The sequence below is a fragment of the Bidens hawaiensis genome, unplaced genomic scaffold (genome assembly GCF_021521415.1).
Source record: "Bidens hawaiensis isolate Kalapana, Puna unplaced genomic scaffold, B.hawaiensis_p1.1 tig00002631_1, whole genome shotgun sequence".
Lineage (NCBI taxonomy): Eukaryota > Viridiplantae > Streptophyta > Magnoliopsida > Asterales > Asteraceae > Bidens > Bidens hawaiensis.
The window spans coordinates 2,086,354-2,099,949 of NW_027491143.1; the positions used below are offsets into that span (position 1 = coordinate 2,086,354).

The 13,596-nt window shown below is 44.3% G+C and overlaps 1 pseudogene; it reads left to right on the forward strand.

The window, feature by feature from the left end:
• Nucleotides 1–9,509: 9,509 nt before the first annotated feature.
• On the forward strand, nt 9,510–13,521 carry LOC143620697 (protein ANTAGONIST OF LIKE HETEROCHROMATIN PROTEIN 1-like; annotated as a pseudogene).
• Nucleotides 13,522–13,596: the final 75 nt, after the last annotated feature.

Sequence of the window (13,596 nt, forward strand, 5' to 3'; positions counted from 1 at the left end):
AGAATTTATTCTTTTTCAGTTTTTTCAAAACTTCTGGAAAGATGGTTAAGGTTACTCCGTTGCCAAGACCAACGAGCGACCAAGAAACTCCGGTAACCACAACCCCAGCTACTGGGGGGAACACCGGCGAGTACACAAATTTTACGAACACTACCCCGGTTACCCAAGCCAGGGCAAGTGCAGTAAATTTTACGAACACTACCCCGGTTACCCAAGCCGGGGCAAGTGCAGTAAACAATCATCCCCTGGGATTCATTGATACCCAGGTGGAAAGACAACAAACGAGGCTCCCCCGCCAAACACTTGAACAAGTTTAAGCGTGGGCGGAAGCACGTCAGAGGAATTCCAAGCTGAGTTGGACGAACGCTTACGTTCCATCCAACAGGCTGACGAATTTGGAAGCACTCGACAACAGCTCAACATGAGCAGTGAGTGCGAGTACTCGGACGATGATCGGGAGGAATCCGACACCGACGCAAACCCTTGCCATAGGGCGAAAGGGAAGCGTAAGGAAACGGACTTCCAACCGAGAAGGAATTTCGAAGAAACCTTCAAACCAAGGAACGTGGGGGGAAACCCACGTGACTTCTCCAAAACCTTTAAACCAACTGCTGCAAATGCGGGAACGTTCAAGTTTGCAAGGGACATTGCGGAAGCAATCGCCCTGAGAAGTGCCAAACAGATGTCCAACATCGGCACTTATGATGGTATATCCGACCCAGACGATCATCTGAACAGATTCATAGCGGGGGCAACCGTCAGCAACTGGACGGAACCCACGTGGTGTTATATGTTCCAGATGACGCTGGTTGGAGCAGCCAGAGCGTGGTTTGACCGTCTACCGGTCCACCACATCTACGATTGGGCGGACTTCCAGCAGAAGTTCAGCCAACACTTCAGTCAACAAAGAAAGTATACCGAAGAGCAATGGACGATCCTCAACTGCATCCGAGAGGAAGATGAATCTTTGCTAGACTTCATCACTCGCTTCAACTCAAAGAAGCTGAGTCTGGGCGCTATTAGCGAAGATCTTGTTCGCGCTGCTTTCATCCAGGACGCGAAAGATCCAGAGCTCATCCGCACCTTAACGGGTAAAGACGGCATGCCATCCACATGGGATGCCATCATGACAGCAGCTAAACGCTTCGCGGAAACGGAAAAGCAACTGGGTAGAGATTTTCCCCAAAGCACAAACCTCTACACCCAAAAAACAAGAGAAAACAACGTCCTTACCGCCCGACTAAACGAAAAGAGGAAGCTAGGTATTTGGCAGTCAAGGGTAAACTTTGACACCTCATCCGGCTCGCACCCTCGGTTAGGCGGAAAGGACAACATGCAGTCGTCGAACCGGAACTCCAGATGGACGCCACTCACCAAAAGCGTCACCGAGATATTCGCCACTGAGAGGCTCCAATGGCCAGAGGCTCCAATTATCCGACAGCGTCCAAACGCTGATCAAAGCAAATTCTGTTACTTCCACAGGACAAGAGGCCACACCACCGAGGAATGCTTAAACTTGAAGGACATCGTTGAAGCATTTGTCAGAGATGGGACGCTCACGCACCTCGTGGCGTAATGAACGCTGAGCAGGCTAATGCGTGTTGAACCCCAGTTGTGAAAAACACGAATGAAGCCGCAGCTTCAATGTTGGAGACTACATACTGCGTAAACAACGAGATTCTGAACCAAGTGCATATCGGCTCGAAAGGCTCGATGACACTCCCATCCCAAGAACATGGAAGGGAGCTCAATTACACAGGCTGCATGTAGATCAATTCCAAACTTGTAAAGAAAAGGCCCAGAGCCACTTCTAATGGAAATGATTCTCCTTATCACATTGACGCTGATGGTCTTACATTTATACTTATGAACTTTCCACACTGATATGCCGGTATTCACCGCATAAATAAGTGTGAAAGGAAGTCGTTGGCGTGGACGGCGGCAAAACCCGCATAAACACAAAAAACGGCAAACCTTCACGCAGGTCAGTTATAGGTAAAGTTTGGTCATCCCACTAAATGAAAGTGACGGTCTTACCAGCACAATCATGATAGAGGAAACTGAACACTAACCTATTGACAACCGCGCGTCGAACGGTTAACTTATTCAAAACACTGATATGCCGGTATTCACCGCATAAATAAGTGGAGACGTCGTTGCGTGTGGACGGCGGCAAAACCCGCATAAACACAAAAAACGGCAAACCTTCACGCAGGTCAGTTATAGGTAAAGTTTGGTCATCCCACTAAATGAAAGTGACGGTCTTACCCGCACAATCATGATAGAGGAAACTGAACACTAACCTATTGATAACCGCGCGTCGAACGGTTAACTTATTCAAAACGCTAATATGCCGGTATTCACCGCATAAATAAGTGGAGACGTCGTTGCGTGTGGACGGCTGCAAAACCCGCATAAACACAAAAAACGGCAAACCTTCACGCATGTCAGTTATAGGTAAAGTTTGGTCATCCCAAAAAATGAAAGTGACGGTCTTACCCGCACAATCATGATAGAGGAAACTGAACACTAACCTATTGACAACCGCACGTTGAACGGTTAACTTATTCAAAACACTGATATGCCGGTATTCACCGCATAAATAAGTGAAGTCGTTGCGTGTGGACGGCGGAAAAACCCGCATAAACACAAAAAACGGCAAACCTTCACGCAGGTCAGTTATAGGTGAAGATTGGTCATCCCACTAAATGAAAGTGACGGTCCTACCCGCACAATCATGATAGAGGAAACTGAACACTAACCTATTAACAACCGCGCGTCGAACGGTTAACTTATTCAAAACACTTGGAAAATTGCTAAGTTAAACTAAAGTATGCACGAGCGAATCATATATTGTTTATGCGGCAAAACAAGTGCCAAATTAAGCTATAATATGCATGAGCAAGTCATATAACGTTTATCAAGCAAGCCATCCAGTGAAATTGGCGGTCCTACCCGCACAAACATTTATATTTCATAAAAAATTCAAGCATTACAAGAATGGCCGGGTATCTACCCGCCTACAGAAATATAAATCTATCCTAACGGTGGGAAGGGATCTCGGGGTTCAAACTTCAGGACCACTCCCTCCAAACCCACTTGTACCCGCACCATCAGTTGGCTGTGGCGGTTCAAGGAAAGTCTTGAGAATGGTTAGCCCATCATCAGTAGCAGCAATCTCGTTCACCTTCTCCACCACCGGATGCGGGAAGGCAGCATACTGGTTCACTGCTTGGTCATAAGCAGCTTCAGTATCCACATCATATAGAGGGAAGTTGGAAGGCGGGATGCCCTTCTCAACAAACCCTAGACCAAGCAGGAAGCCAGCCTTTTCCCCATCCTCATGAGAAGCGTTGAGGGCTGCGCTCATGGCATCGTCATAAGATGTATTCGTGAAGACTCGATGCACAACCTACAAGAAAAAATACAAGTATCAAAACCTTTTCTAAGCACAAAGAAAAGCGTAAAGATATTATGAAGCTACGCATACCTGCGACAACGCTTCTCGTAGAAGCCACTCCTTGGTAATCAGAGCTTCTTGGAGGGCAGCCTGAGCTAGGTCACGGGCGCGTTCGGCTTCATTCTTGTTAAGGTTGGCAAGCAACACTTCCTTAGCAGCAACCTCTTCAACGCCCTTCAGCTTACGCTCAGTATGGTCAAGCATACCCCTCTGATCCAAGATCTCTTGAAGCTTCTTGGCGTCTTCCTTAGCCAAAGCATCATGAGCCTGCTGAAGCCTCTCTAGTTTGGCTTTAAGCTCCTCATTTTCGGCGCGCAGAGGTTCAGCAACGGCTTCAGCCTTGGTGGCCCTCTCGATCGCGTTCCGCGCAGTTTCCTTAGCCAACCGAAGCTGTTCGTTAACAGCTTGGTTAGCCTTGGAACGGGCCTCGAGCCGGGCCTACACTTCAACCTCGAGGGCCTTGAAGGCCTTTTCCTTCTCCGCAGCAATTGCGGAAAGTCTCCTGTTCTCTTCCCGGATAGCCCGCGCCTGAGCCACTTCTTGGATACGCGCAGCCTTTAACTTGTCGTTTTCACGACAAAGCAACTCGACGCGCGGCTGCATCCGGGCAAGGAGAATCCGAAGCTCATTTGTCAGCCTACCCTCCTGGTAGCTAGACATGGCTTCCCCCAACGCGCCACTTGGGGCCGCGTGACGCGCCCACTCGACGCAGTCCACAGCCCTCCGAAGGGTTGTTCCCCGGCGGATGTTCCACCGTGGAACATACACCTCATTCGAATCCGACACTGCAAAAACAAAAGGCAGTTAGGAAAAGATGATAAAAATATAAAAAGGCCAAAATAACCCTACGCACCTGTAGGGTCGACAACAGGCCGGTAGCCGCCAAACCCATCACCCGAACCTAACGGATAACCATCCAAGAGGTCAGGCAGATGGGAAGGAGGCAGAGATTGGCTAGAAGCCCCGAACATACCTGCTGAACCGGCCGGGGACGACGTACTCGCCGGTGCCGGAGGCACGGTTGAAGCCGCCGCGGTAGAGACCATCGGAGGTGAACTCACTGGAGGTGAACTCACAACCGTGGCCACCGCTGCGGAGGAGCCCGCGGAAACAATCACCGCCGGCTCAGTGAAGGATTCCGTGAAGATCGCACTGACAGCCGGCGGGGATGATGTTACAGTTGGAACAGTTGCCTCAACAGGATGAGCAACTGAACCAATACTGCAAACAGGCGTAGCCGCCTGGGTCATCGCCTCGGGTAGGTTGACCAAACCTACCGTCATGGGTCCAGAACTGCTCCTCCCCGCATCACTTTGGAATGCAGTAGCATCCACGCCTGCATGAAGACAAGATATTAAAAACAATGGCGGTAAGAATTGCGGGTAAGATTAATTTACACTTGCGAGTTTTCTTGAGCTTGAAGGTTCTGACAGGCGGGGACGAACCCGATGGAGCCGACCTCTTCACACCGGTCACCGTCGTCGTACTGGGCGGATCGGAGGTGACAGCTGTCTCAACCTCCGGGACAGTTGTCTCAACACCACCAGGGTTCCCCGCCACCTCCTCACTTTCGGTCTCCGAGTCAGACCGGTTCCCTTGATCAGCGGTGGAGGCAACCTTCGCCTTGCCCTTCGCGCCAGCTGCCTTCTTCTTCCTCAAGAAGAAAGGACCGTCTGCGGATTCCTCATCAGAAGATGACAAAATTATAGGAATTCCAGCAGAGGTTTGAGCATGGAGAGGACGGGGGTTAAAGAAACCCTTACCTGGTCGCGTGGCGCTCAAAATCTCGTGGCCCGGCGGGTAGACCTCCACGAACCTATCCGCCGTTTGCTCCAAGATGGGCAACTCGTTCTCGTCGAGAGCACGAGTACCCAGCCGAGCGGGACCACCGCTCTCACGCGGTTGCAGAAGCGACTGCAAATTGTTCCCCTCTGAAAATAAACAGAAAAGCAGTTAGAAGAAAAACCCTAAATCAGCAAAAAGATATGAAGCATACCGTTAGGGATAGAGTTCAAACCGTATTCGAGGACGATGGGAATCTGTGGCGCCTTTGCCCCAGCATCCTTCCATACCCGGTTCATCCCAAGCATCACCATCACAGACTCCGCAAAGCGGTAAACCGGAGTCTGGATCTGGGAGATCTTGGCGAACCATTCCGCCTCTTGGTAATTGGAGGCGTGAAGGCTAGGGAGCGCCCTCCCGTTCTTAAACGTCATCGCAATGGGGACGACGCGAGCGGAGACATAGAAAAACCCCCGCTTCCAAGAACGAAGACTGCGCTCGGTAGCGCAGATTTTCAAACCCTTGATCCGATTGACCAAGGTATACCAGCCCTGGATGCACCTCCAAGAGTAGAAGGTCATCAGGCGGTCGACGCGGGGCTCAACGCCCAGAATATGGCACACCCATTCAAAATGGCGAACCTTTGCGATCGCCATCGGGTGCACCTCCGTTAGGTGTACACTGTGTCTCTCCAAAACACGGTACACAAACTTCGTCAATGGGAACCTCAGATTCCCATAGACGAATAATGCAGCATACACCCCTATCTTGCCCTTGGGGGCATCATACACCGTCTGGTGAGACTCAGGAAACTCATGCTCGAAAGGCTCGAGCATGAACTTCTTGACGATGTACTGGTACAGGTCGACGGAAAAAGCACACTGGCACTCGCCAGTAGTACTCTTATCATCCTAATCAGACGCGGACATCGGATTCTCGGTGTATACTTCGGACTCCTCGACAATAGCCTCAGGATCACGAATGGAAGACATGTTTTGGAAGATGGAAAGAACGATTTCGGGAGAATGCTCGACAAAAGTTAGAGTATTCGCCGGAAATCGCTTAGAAGAAGAAGTGAAATTGTGAGTTGAGATGCATCCTCTCCTCCCTTTATATACTCATCGTAATGAATGCGATGAATTTAATGCGGGAGAGATGGAAAAGCGCAGGTGCAATGAAATTATGACACGTGGAATATGCAAGCTGGCAACAACTGTCGACAGGACGCGCGCCGTAAACTTCGCGGCCACGCGCCCGAAAACTCGCGCCCACGCGCCTGAAAAAGCGTCTGGAATGACCATATACTGTCACGTCGCCATAACTTCATGCACGTCCTGAAACTATCAGAAGAAACCGTCAGACCACGCTGACGTCCCTTCAATAGTTGGACTGTCCTTATCCTTTCACCAACTCTTCGAATTTCAAAAAGATTCAAAAGTAAGCGGGACTTTACCCCCTTACCTTGGCAACCAAGTAACTATAAGACAGGTGCGGGTACAGTGTCAAGGCAAAACCCTTCACATACTTAGCACCTGCAGGGAATTGAAGCCAAGAATACCTCGGCAACCAAGTAACTATAAGACGGGTGCGGGTACAGTGTCAAGGCAAAACCCTTCACATACTTAGCACCTGCAAGGAATTGACGTCAGGAATACCTTGGAAGTAAAGTAACTATAAGACGAGTGCGGGTACAGCGTCAAGGCAAAACCCTTCACATACTTAGCACTCCGCAGGGAATTGAAACCAAGAGGATCTTCTGGGCCATGCTTGCGGAAATGGAAATAACATCCCCGCATAGCGGGAACGTTGAGAACTAGATTGTTTGAAGCTCCAAGATGGAATTGGTTGTTTTAACATAATTGATCACTATGTTTAAAACTACCAAAACCTCATGGAGAATCTACTCAAGTGGAACTCAACGCTCCTGACTTGCGAGGAGGTTACAGACCTACCCGCATCATACCCAAAGATCAAGCAGAAAAGTCAGGAATTTCTGAACGTGACATTAGGACTTCCGCGGGAAGAATCCCCATGGAAAACCTTAAAACTAAACCCTTTTCAAAACCCCTTGCTTAAGTCCAAAAGTTCACCTCACTTATTAAAAATTCATGAGAAGAACATTGGACTGGGGGGACTTGAAGAGGTAGGTCCCAGCAGAGCCCAGTTGGACCCGCAAGACTCACCTCAAACAGAGACGTCTGCGCAGTCGGACCCGCAAGACTCACCTCAGAGGGACGTCTGCGCGGTTGGACCCGCAAGACTCACCTTAGAGGGACGTCTGCGCAAAGACCAACTGGATCCGCAGGACCCACCATGCTCAGAGACGCGATGTCCTTACGCGCAGTACGCAAGCTGCTCTTGCAGGAAACGCCTCCCAATGGTCGACGTACTCCGCCTGTTCCCGCAGCTACGGATACTAGCCATCAGGGAAGGCAACCCGCACAGCAAGGCTACACGCACAAGGCACTAACTCTCAAATAATTCAGTAATGTCACCTGAAGAAGGAATGAGCAAGCCGGGAACACTCCCGCCCAAAGCCGGGAATACTCCCGCCCAAATGAGCCAGTCTGTACGATACTGGAGGATCTTTTGTACTGTACCTGCCAAGGTATGGACAAAAGATCTGACCAAAGCTACGACAACTCACTGACAACAGTATGACGGGCAGCACGCTCTAGTACTTAAAGTCACTATCAGCCGCTGCCTACTCACCAACCCCTGTCGGGGCACGTCCATAGCCTGCAGTTGGTGGAAAAGGAATAGTACACAGCTGGCCTGGTCACTATCAGCCGCTGCCTACCCACCAACCATCAGCATGGCACGTGCGTAACTCACAGTTGGTAGAACAGGAATACTATTCAGCCGGCTGTACCTGCTTGGAAACCTACCTTCGGCTATAAATACTCCAACACCTTGGAACGGTATCTTATGATCTTATATCTTCATATATTATCTGATATCTGCTCTAGTCATTTCTCTTGATATACACTTATATTCAAAAGCAATCTAGTCTGATTCTCACGCCGGAGGGTGGTCACAAGGAGGTACCCCCCCTTCTCAGTGACGAGCTCACGGTGTCTGTTTTGCAGGTCATCAGAAGAATAACTATCTTGCCGGACCTAACCCTCGTGGGAAACATCTATTTTACCCCCAGATTATCCGTAATCTGCCCGGGGTCGATTAGTGTTTCTTCATTTACTTATATTGATCATAAATCATATTACATTTAGGGGCTGTTTGGTTGAAGGATTTCATGGGATTTGGAATTAGAATCCCATTACATAACCTGTTTGGTTAGGTAGAGATGGAATTGGAATTGGATTTCATTTCCAACCAAATGCTTCAATTAATGGAATTCAGATTACTTCCCTATTCCAAAGGAAAGTTAAAAATACCTCTGGAATGTTTGTGACATTACATAAATAACCCTCATCACTGCCATATGTTATCTTCTCTCTATTGGACCTCACGAACCCTAGCTGCCATGTTCGCTCTGTTCGATCTCGCAAGACCCAACCTGTTATGTTCGATCTCCTTCTCTGTTAGAAATCTCCTCCATTGTTGTTGTTAGCAACGCTGGCGGATCTCGATCATCGTTCTCCTTTTGTTTGGTAAGTCTTCCTCCCTCTCTATTCCCGTGCTATGTAATACTTCTACTGCTAGTATTTAATTTCTCTAGTTTTTACTCAAGTCTTTTCTCTTCCCAACCAACTAACCATATATTCATGGCCACCAAATAATTCCATTTTTCTTGCTTATTAAATCATCGGTTCTTGGTTATTTTCTAATTTCTTGAATTCAGACTGTGATTTGTTTGTTTAATTTTGGTAATTTGTTTGAATTAGTGTTGGTTGTTTGATGATTTGAAACTGCCTAGTGTTTAATATGAGTTTTTATTGTTTCTTCAATTGCACACCATGTGCTCGACATATTACCTCAAAGAAATTGATGTTTTTAATTGAACATTCATGTGCTTTTTGGAATCTATATGGGCCTCCATCCATTTTAACTTGATTTATTTTATGTTATTCATGTTGATTAGTAGTAAATAGATATTGAAGCTTAACACATTACAAAGCACAGAGCTGTATAAGATACTTGTGCTTTTGTATGAAAACCATTGGTTTAATTATAACTTGAGATTGAATGTTAACTCATTTTGTGTAATTTTATTTTCAAACAGCTTTGTATAATTTTTATTCTCAAACCAATTACTAACTTGAGATTGAATGTTAACTCATTTTGTGTTTGTAATGTATAAGTAGGAATGGACCGACTTAGTTTAACAACTCGGAAACGTATGCGAAGGAGAAGGACTTTGATTTTGACATGGTGGAATCAATTTGTTACAACCGTCTCTTTTCTTTTGCTTTCACTTTACATGTTGATAGTCAAATACGTAATGGATAAACCACGTATTGGATACTTTTCATCAAAAATAGATCGATATTCAATATTGTTTCGGCATGTTTACGAGAGCGATAGTATGTCTATTTCCAGATTAGGATGAATCGATCTTGTTTCACTAAGTTACGTGACATGCTTAATACTTTTGGAGGTTTGAAACCAAGTAGGAATATGGACATTGATGAACAAGTAGCCATTTTTCTTCACATTGTAGCTCATAATGTTAAGAATCGGGTCATCATATGTCGTTTTCATCGTTCGGGAGAAACAATTAGCAGATGTGTTTCACGAGTTTGCAATGCGGTGATTAGGTTGCATTCACATTTGCTTAAGAAACCCGAACCTATCCCCGAGAATTCTACCAATCAAAGGTGGAAATGGTTCAAGGTATTATGTAATCATTATAATTTTTTATGCTATAATTACTTTAGGAATTAGAAATGCATAATAATACTTCTTTTGTATATTTTTTTTTTGTCTTAGAATTATTTAGGCGCTTTAGATGGTACATACATAAAGTGTTTACTGCCCAATGAAGAGAAACCCAAATACCGAACGAGAAAGGGAGATATTGCTACAAATGTGTTAGGCGTGTGTTCACCGGATATGCAATTTATATTTGTGTTACCGGGTTGGGAAGTGTGACAATCGTCAATTTCAGGTTAACTCCGTTAACTCAACTCCGTCAATTTAAACTTAAAGATCACTGAATCTATAACGCACACCTCATTACATTTAAACTAGGGTTTAAATGACGCTTGACACTTACTACATGTGTAGTCTTTCGGGAATTGCACCGAAACGCAAACGAGTTGACGCAAACAATTGGTGAATAAACGAAAAACGTCAAAACAATAATTATGTGATAACTATGTGTTAGACTTATGTGTTATGTGATAACATTGTTATAAACGTTAACTCAATGTGCTAGAACTAGTTATTTAAGCTAGAAAAGTACAAACTAGAAGTTGAGAGACTAAAGTGTAACATGTTATTATTATTAATAAATATAAACCCTAACCTCTCCTCCCTCTCCCTCTTCCCAAAACCGACGGCCAGCCCCCTTCCCCCTCCTCACGATCGGCTCACACACACACACATATCTTTTGGTTTTTGATCTTGTTTTTCACAATTGAAGCCTCCTACACCCGATTCTAGTCATCTTCTACCTTCCTTTTGCTTATTTTTGTGCTTTTGAAGGTATAATTATAAACCCTAAAATCTGGAAATTTCATATATTGTGTTCATATGATCTTTGTTTGATTTGATGATGTATTGATGATGATTTGATAACTAGAATTGATATTATTACATGTTAATTGTTGTGTCTTTGATTTTGAGATCAAATAAAACCCTAACCATGTATGTATGGTGTAATTGATATGCATGGATGATGGTTATGGTGTCTAGAATGTTATATGAACGGATTATGGTCCATAGATAGTTAATATATTGAGTTTGGATGCAAACAGTTTCTGGACAGATTGTGTTGCTGATGTTCAATTGACTGTAACAGGGTGTAAATGTGAGAATTGGTTGAGATTATTGATACTACAGTAAACTAGGATGAGTCTAGTTTCTAAAGAATGTAAATTTGCAATTTTTGGACGTGTAAAAGTTAACCTTTATGATTTTACAAAAACGTTGTGCAAAGCTGATTTGTTAGACCTGCTGTTAGGTTGTTTTGTAAATGTTATATCTCATGAACTACGAGACCAATTGGGTTGGTTCCACTTCTGGAAGTTGACTTGTTGAGTTAGGAACCTAACCCAAGTGGTCTTGCATTTGTTGGATTTTTCATTTAACGGTAATTGCAAATAACTTTCTGTTGCGCATAAATTTGACTGTTATGAGTTTGCTGTGGCAAATTGATCATTATGAGAAATATATATGGAATAAAAATACAACAAAATATGTTCTGGAAACCTAACACATATATGCTTTTGTGATGATTTTTGGTAAATTAATTGAGATGCTATGATCGGTGGAATAGTACAATCTTTCAAGTAGAATTTCTGTCTCGGTGAAACTAGCTGCTGAATTTTGTGAAAATGCATGAAACATGATAATTGCTAGTTAATTGTTATGTTTTGATTAAATTGCCCCTGTGGGGAATACTTGCTAAATAGTTGTCGTGTTTTGACCAAATTGCCCTTGCGGGGAATAATTGCTAGTTAATTGTTATGTGTGACCAAATTGTCCTTACGGGGAGTAATTGCTAGTGATGTACATTATTAATACATGACACGTAAATAATTGCTCACACATGTAATGTATCACGAATGTACTTGTTAAAGTCACACGCTATTCACAAACGAAACACAAAACACATTGTGTGCATAGGTATTATGTGCCGAGTCTAGAGACTCGATAATAGTTCCGACACTTAGAAAAATCTCTTTGTTGTTTTAGAACGCTAGAGAGAGTTTTTCTGTGACGCGCATCCTTTGGTGATTTATTTTGGGAATTCTTCGCAAACAGTGAGTTCACTTACCCCTTTTAAACTGTTTTCAAACGCTTTTCACTTGGGGGAGATAACATACTCCGAAAACGCATTTAAGATTTTGTTAATATAGATTATATATCACTTGTAAAGACTAAGTGGCAAACGCAATAACTAAAGTCCTTCATTCACATCTAACCGTTTAATATTGGATAATAGCGAGTCATTGTTGAGTAGTACTACTGGGTTTGACAAACCCCACCCAACGCTAAACTCGACTGGAGGTCGAGTGGGTGTAATCTTGGCTAAACACATACCATGGTCGGGATAGACCTGGTGGCAAGGCAAATGATAAACAGTCAGCTTCGGTGTCGAACACTTAGTAATACTTGTTTTATAGGCTAGCTACCTATAGATATATAATTGACATAACACTATCTGGTAACGCTTAACGCAAAACGCTTAACGCAAAACGCTGAACACAAACGCTAATGCTTTATTTTATTTGAACTCGTTAACTCACCAACCTTGTGTTGACACTTTTAGTATGTTATTCTCAGGTAGCCGAGGCGGGCGCGCGGTTTAGGATCATGCATTGCTTGAAACACTTTTAATTATGCAAACTTATTTTAAACTGTTATCATTGGGTTTTAAGTCGTCCTGCGTGACGCAACATTGGTTTCTATGGTTTTACGCTTCCGCATTTAATTACTCGTAAACGTTTTCATGGTTTTAAAACTTTGTTTTATGGTTTGATTATAACTAATGATTCCGATCCTGTTAGTTCACACCCTCTGACGGTAAAACTCCGTTAGTGAATTTTGAGGGTGTGACAAGAAGGGTCGGCGGCCGATGGTAGAGTCCTTCGAGACGCTCTTGATAGGCCACATGGATTGAAAGTTTCAAGGCCGGGTATGTAACATCATATATATTTAGTAATTGGAGTTTGGCTTTTATTGACTATAATGTGCTTTTAGGTTATTATTTGGTAGACGCGGGATACACCAACGGAGAGGGTTTTCTAGCCCCTTATAGAGGTCAAAGATATCACTTAAATGATTGGCGTGATGGCCATCGACCCACTACCCCAAAAGAATTATTTAACATGAAACATTCGTCTGCAAGAAATGTTATTGAAAGGTGTTTTGGTATTATGAAGGCAAGGTGGGGAATTTTGAGAGACAAATCATATTATCCTATTAACCAAAAAAACATGATCATAATGGCATGTTGCCTTCTCCATAATTTTATAAGAAGAGAAATGTTAATAGATCTGTTTGAAGCCGAACATTTGGAAGATGAAGAAATGGGAGACCTTGGAGTTGGAGATGAGGATAATATAACTTATATAGAGACTTCAAACGAGTGGACAACATTTAGAAACAATCTAGCTCAAAACTTGTTTGACTTTTGGAGTGCTACTAATTGATAAAGAGTTGTTTTATGTTCTTGTTTATGTTTATGTTTATTTTTTTTTAAGCTAGCTCAAAACATGTTCTTGTTC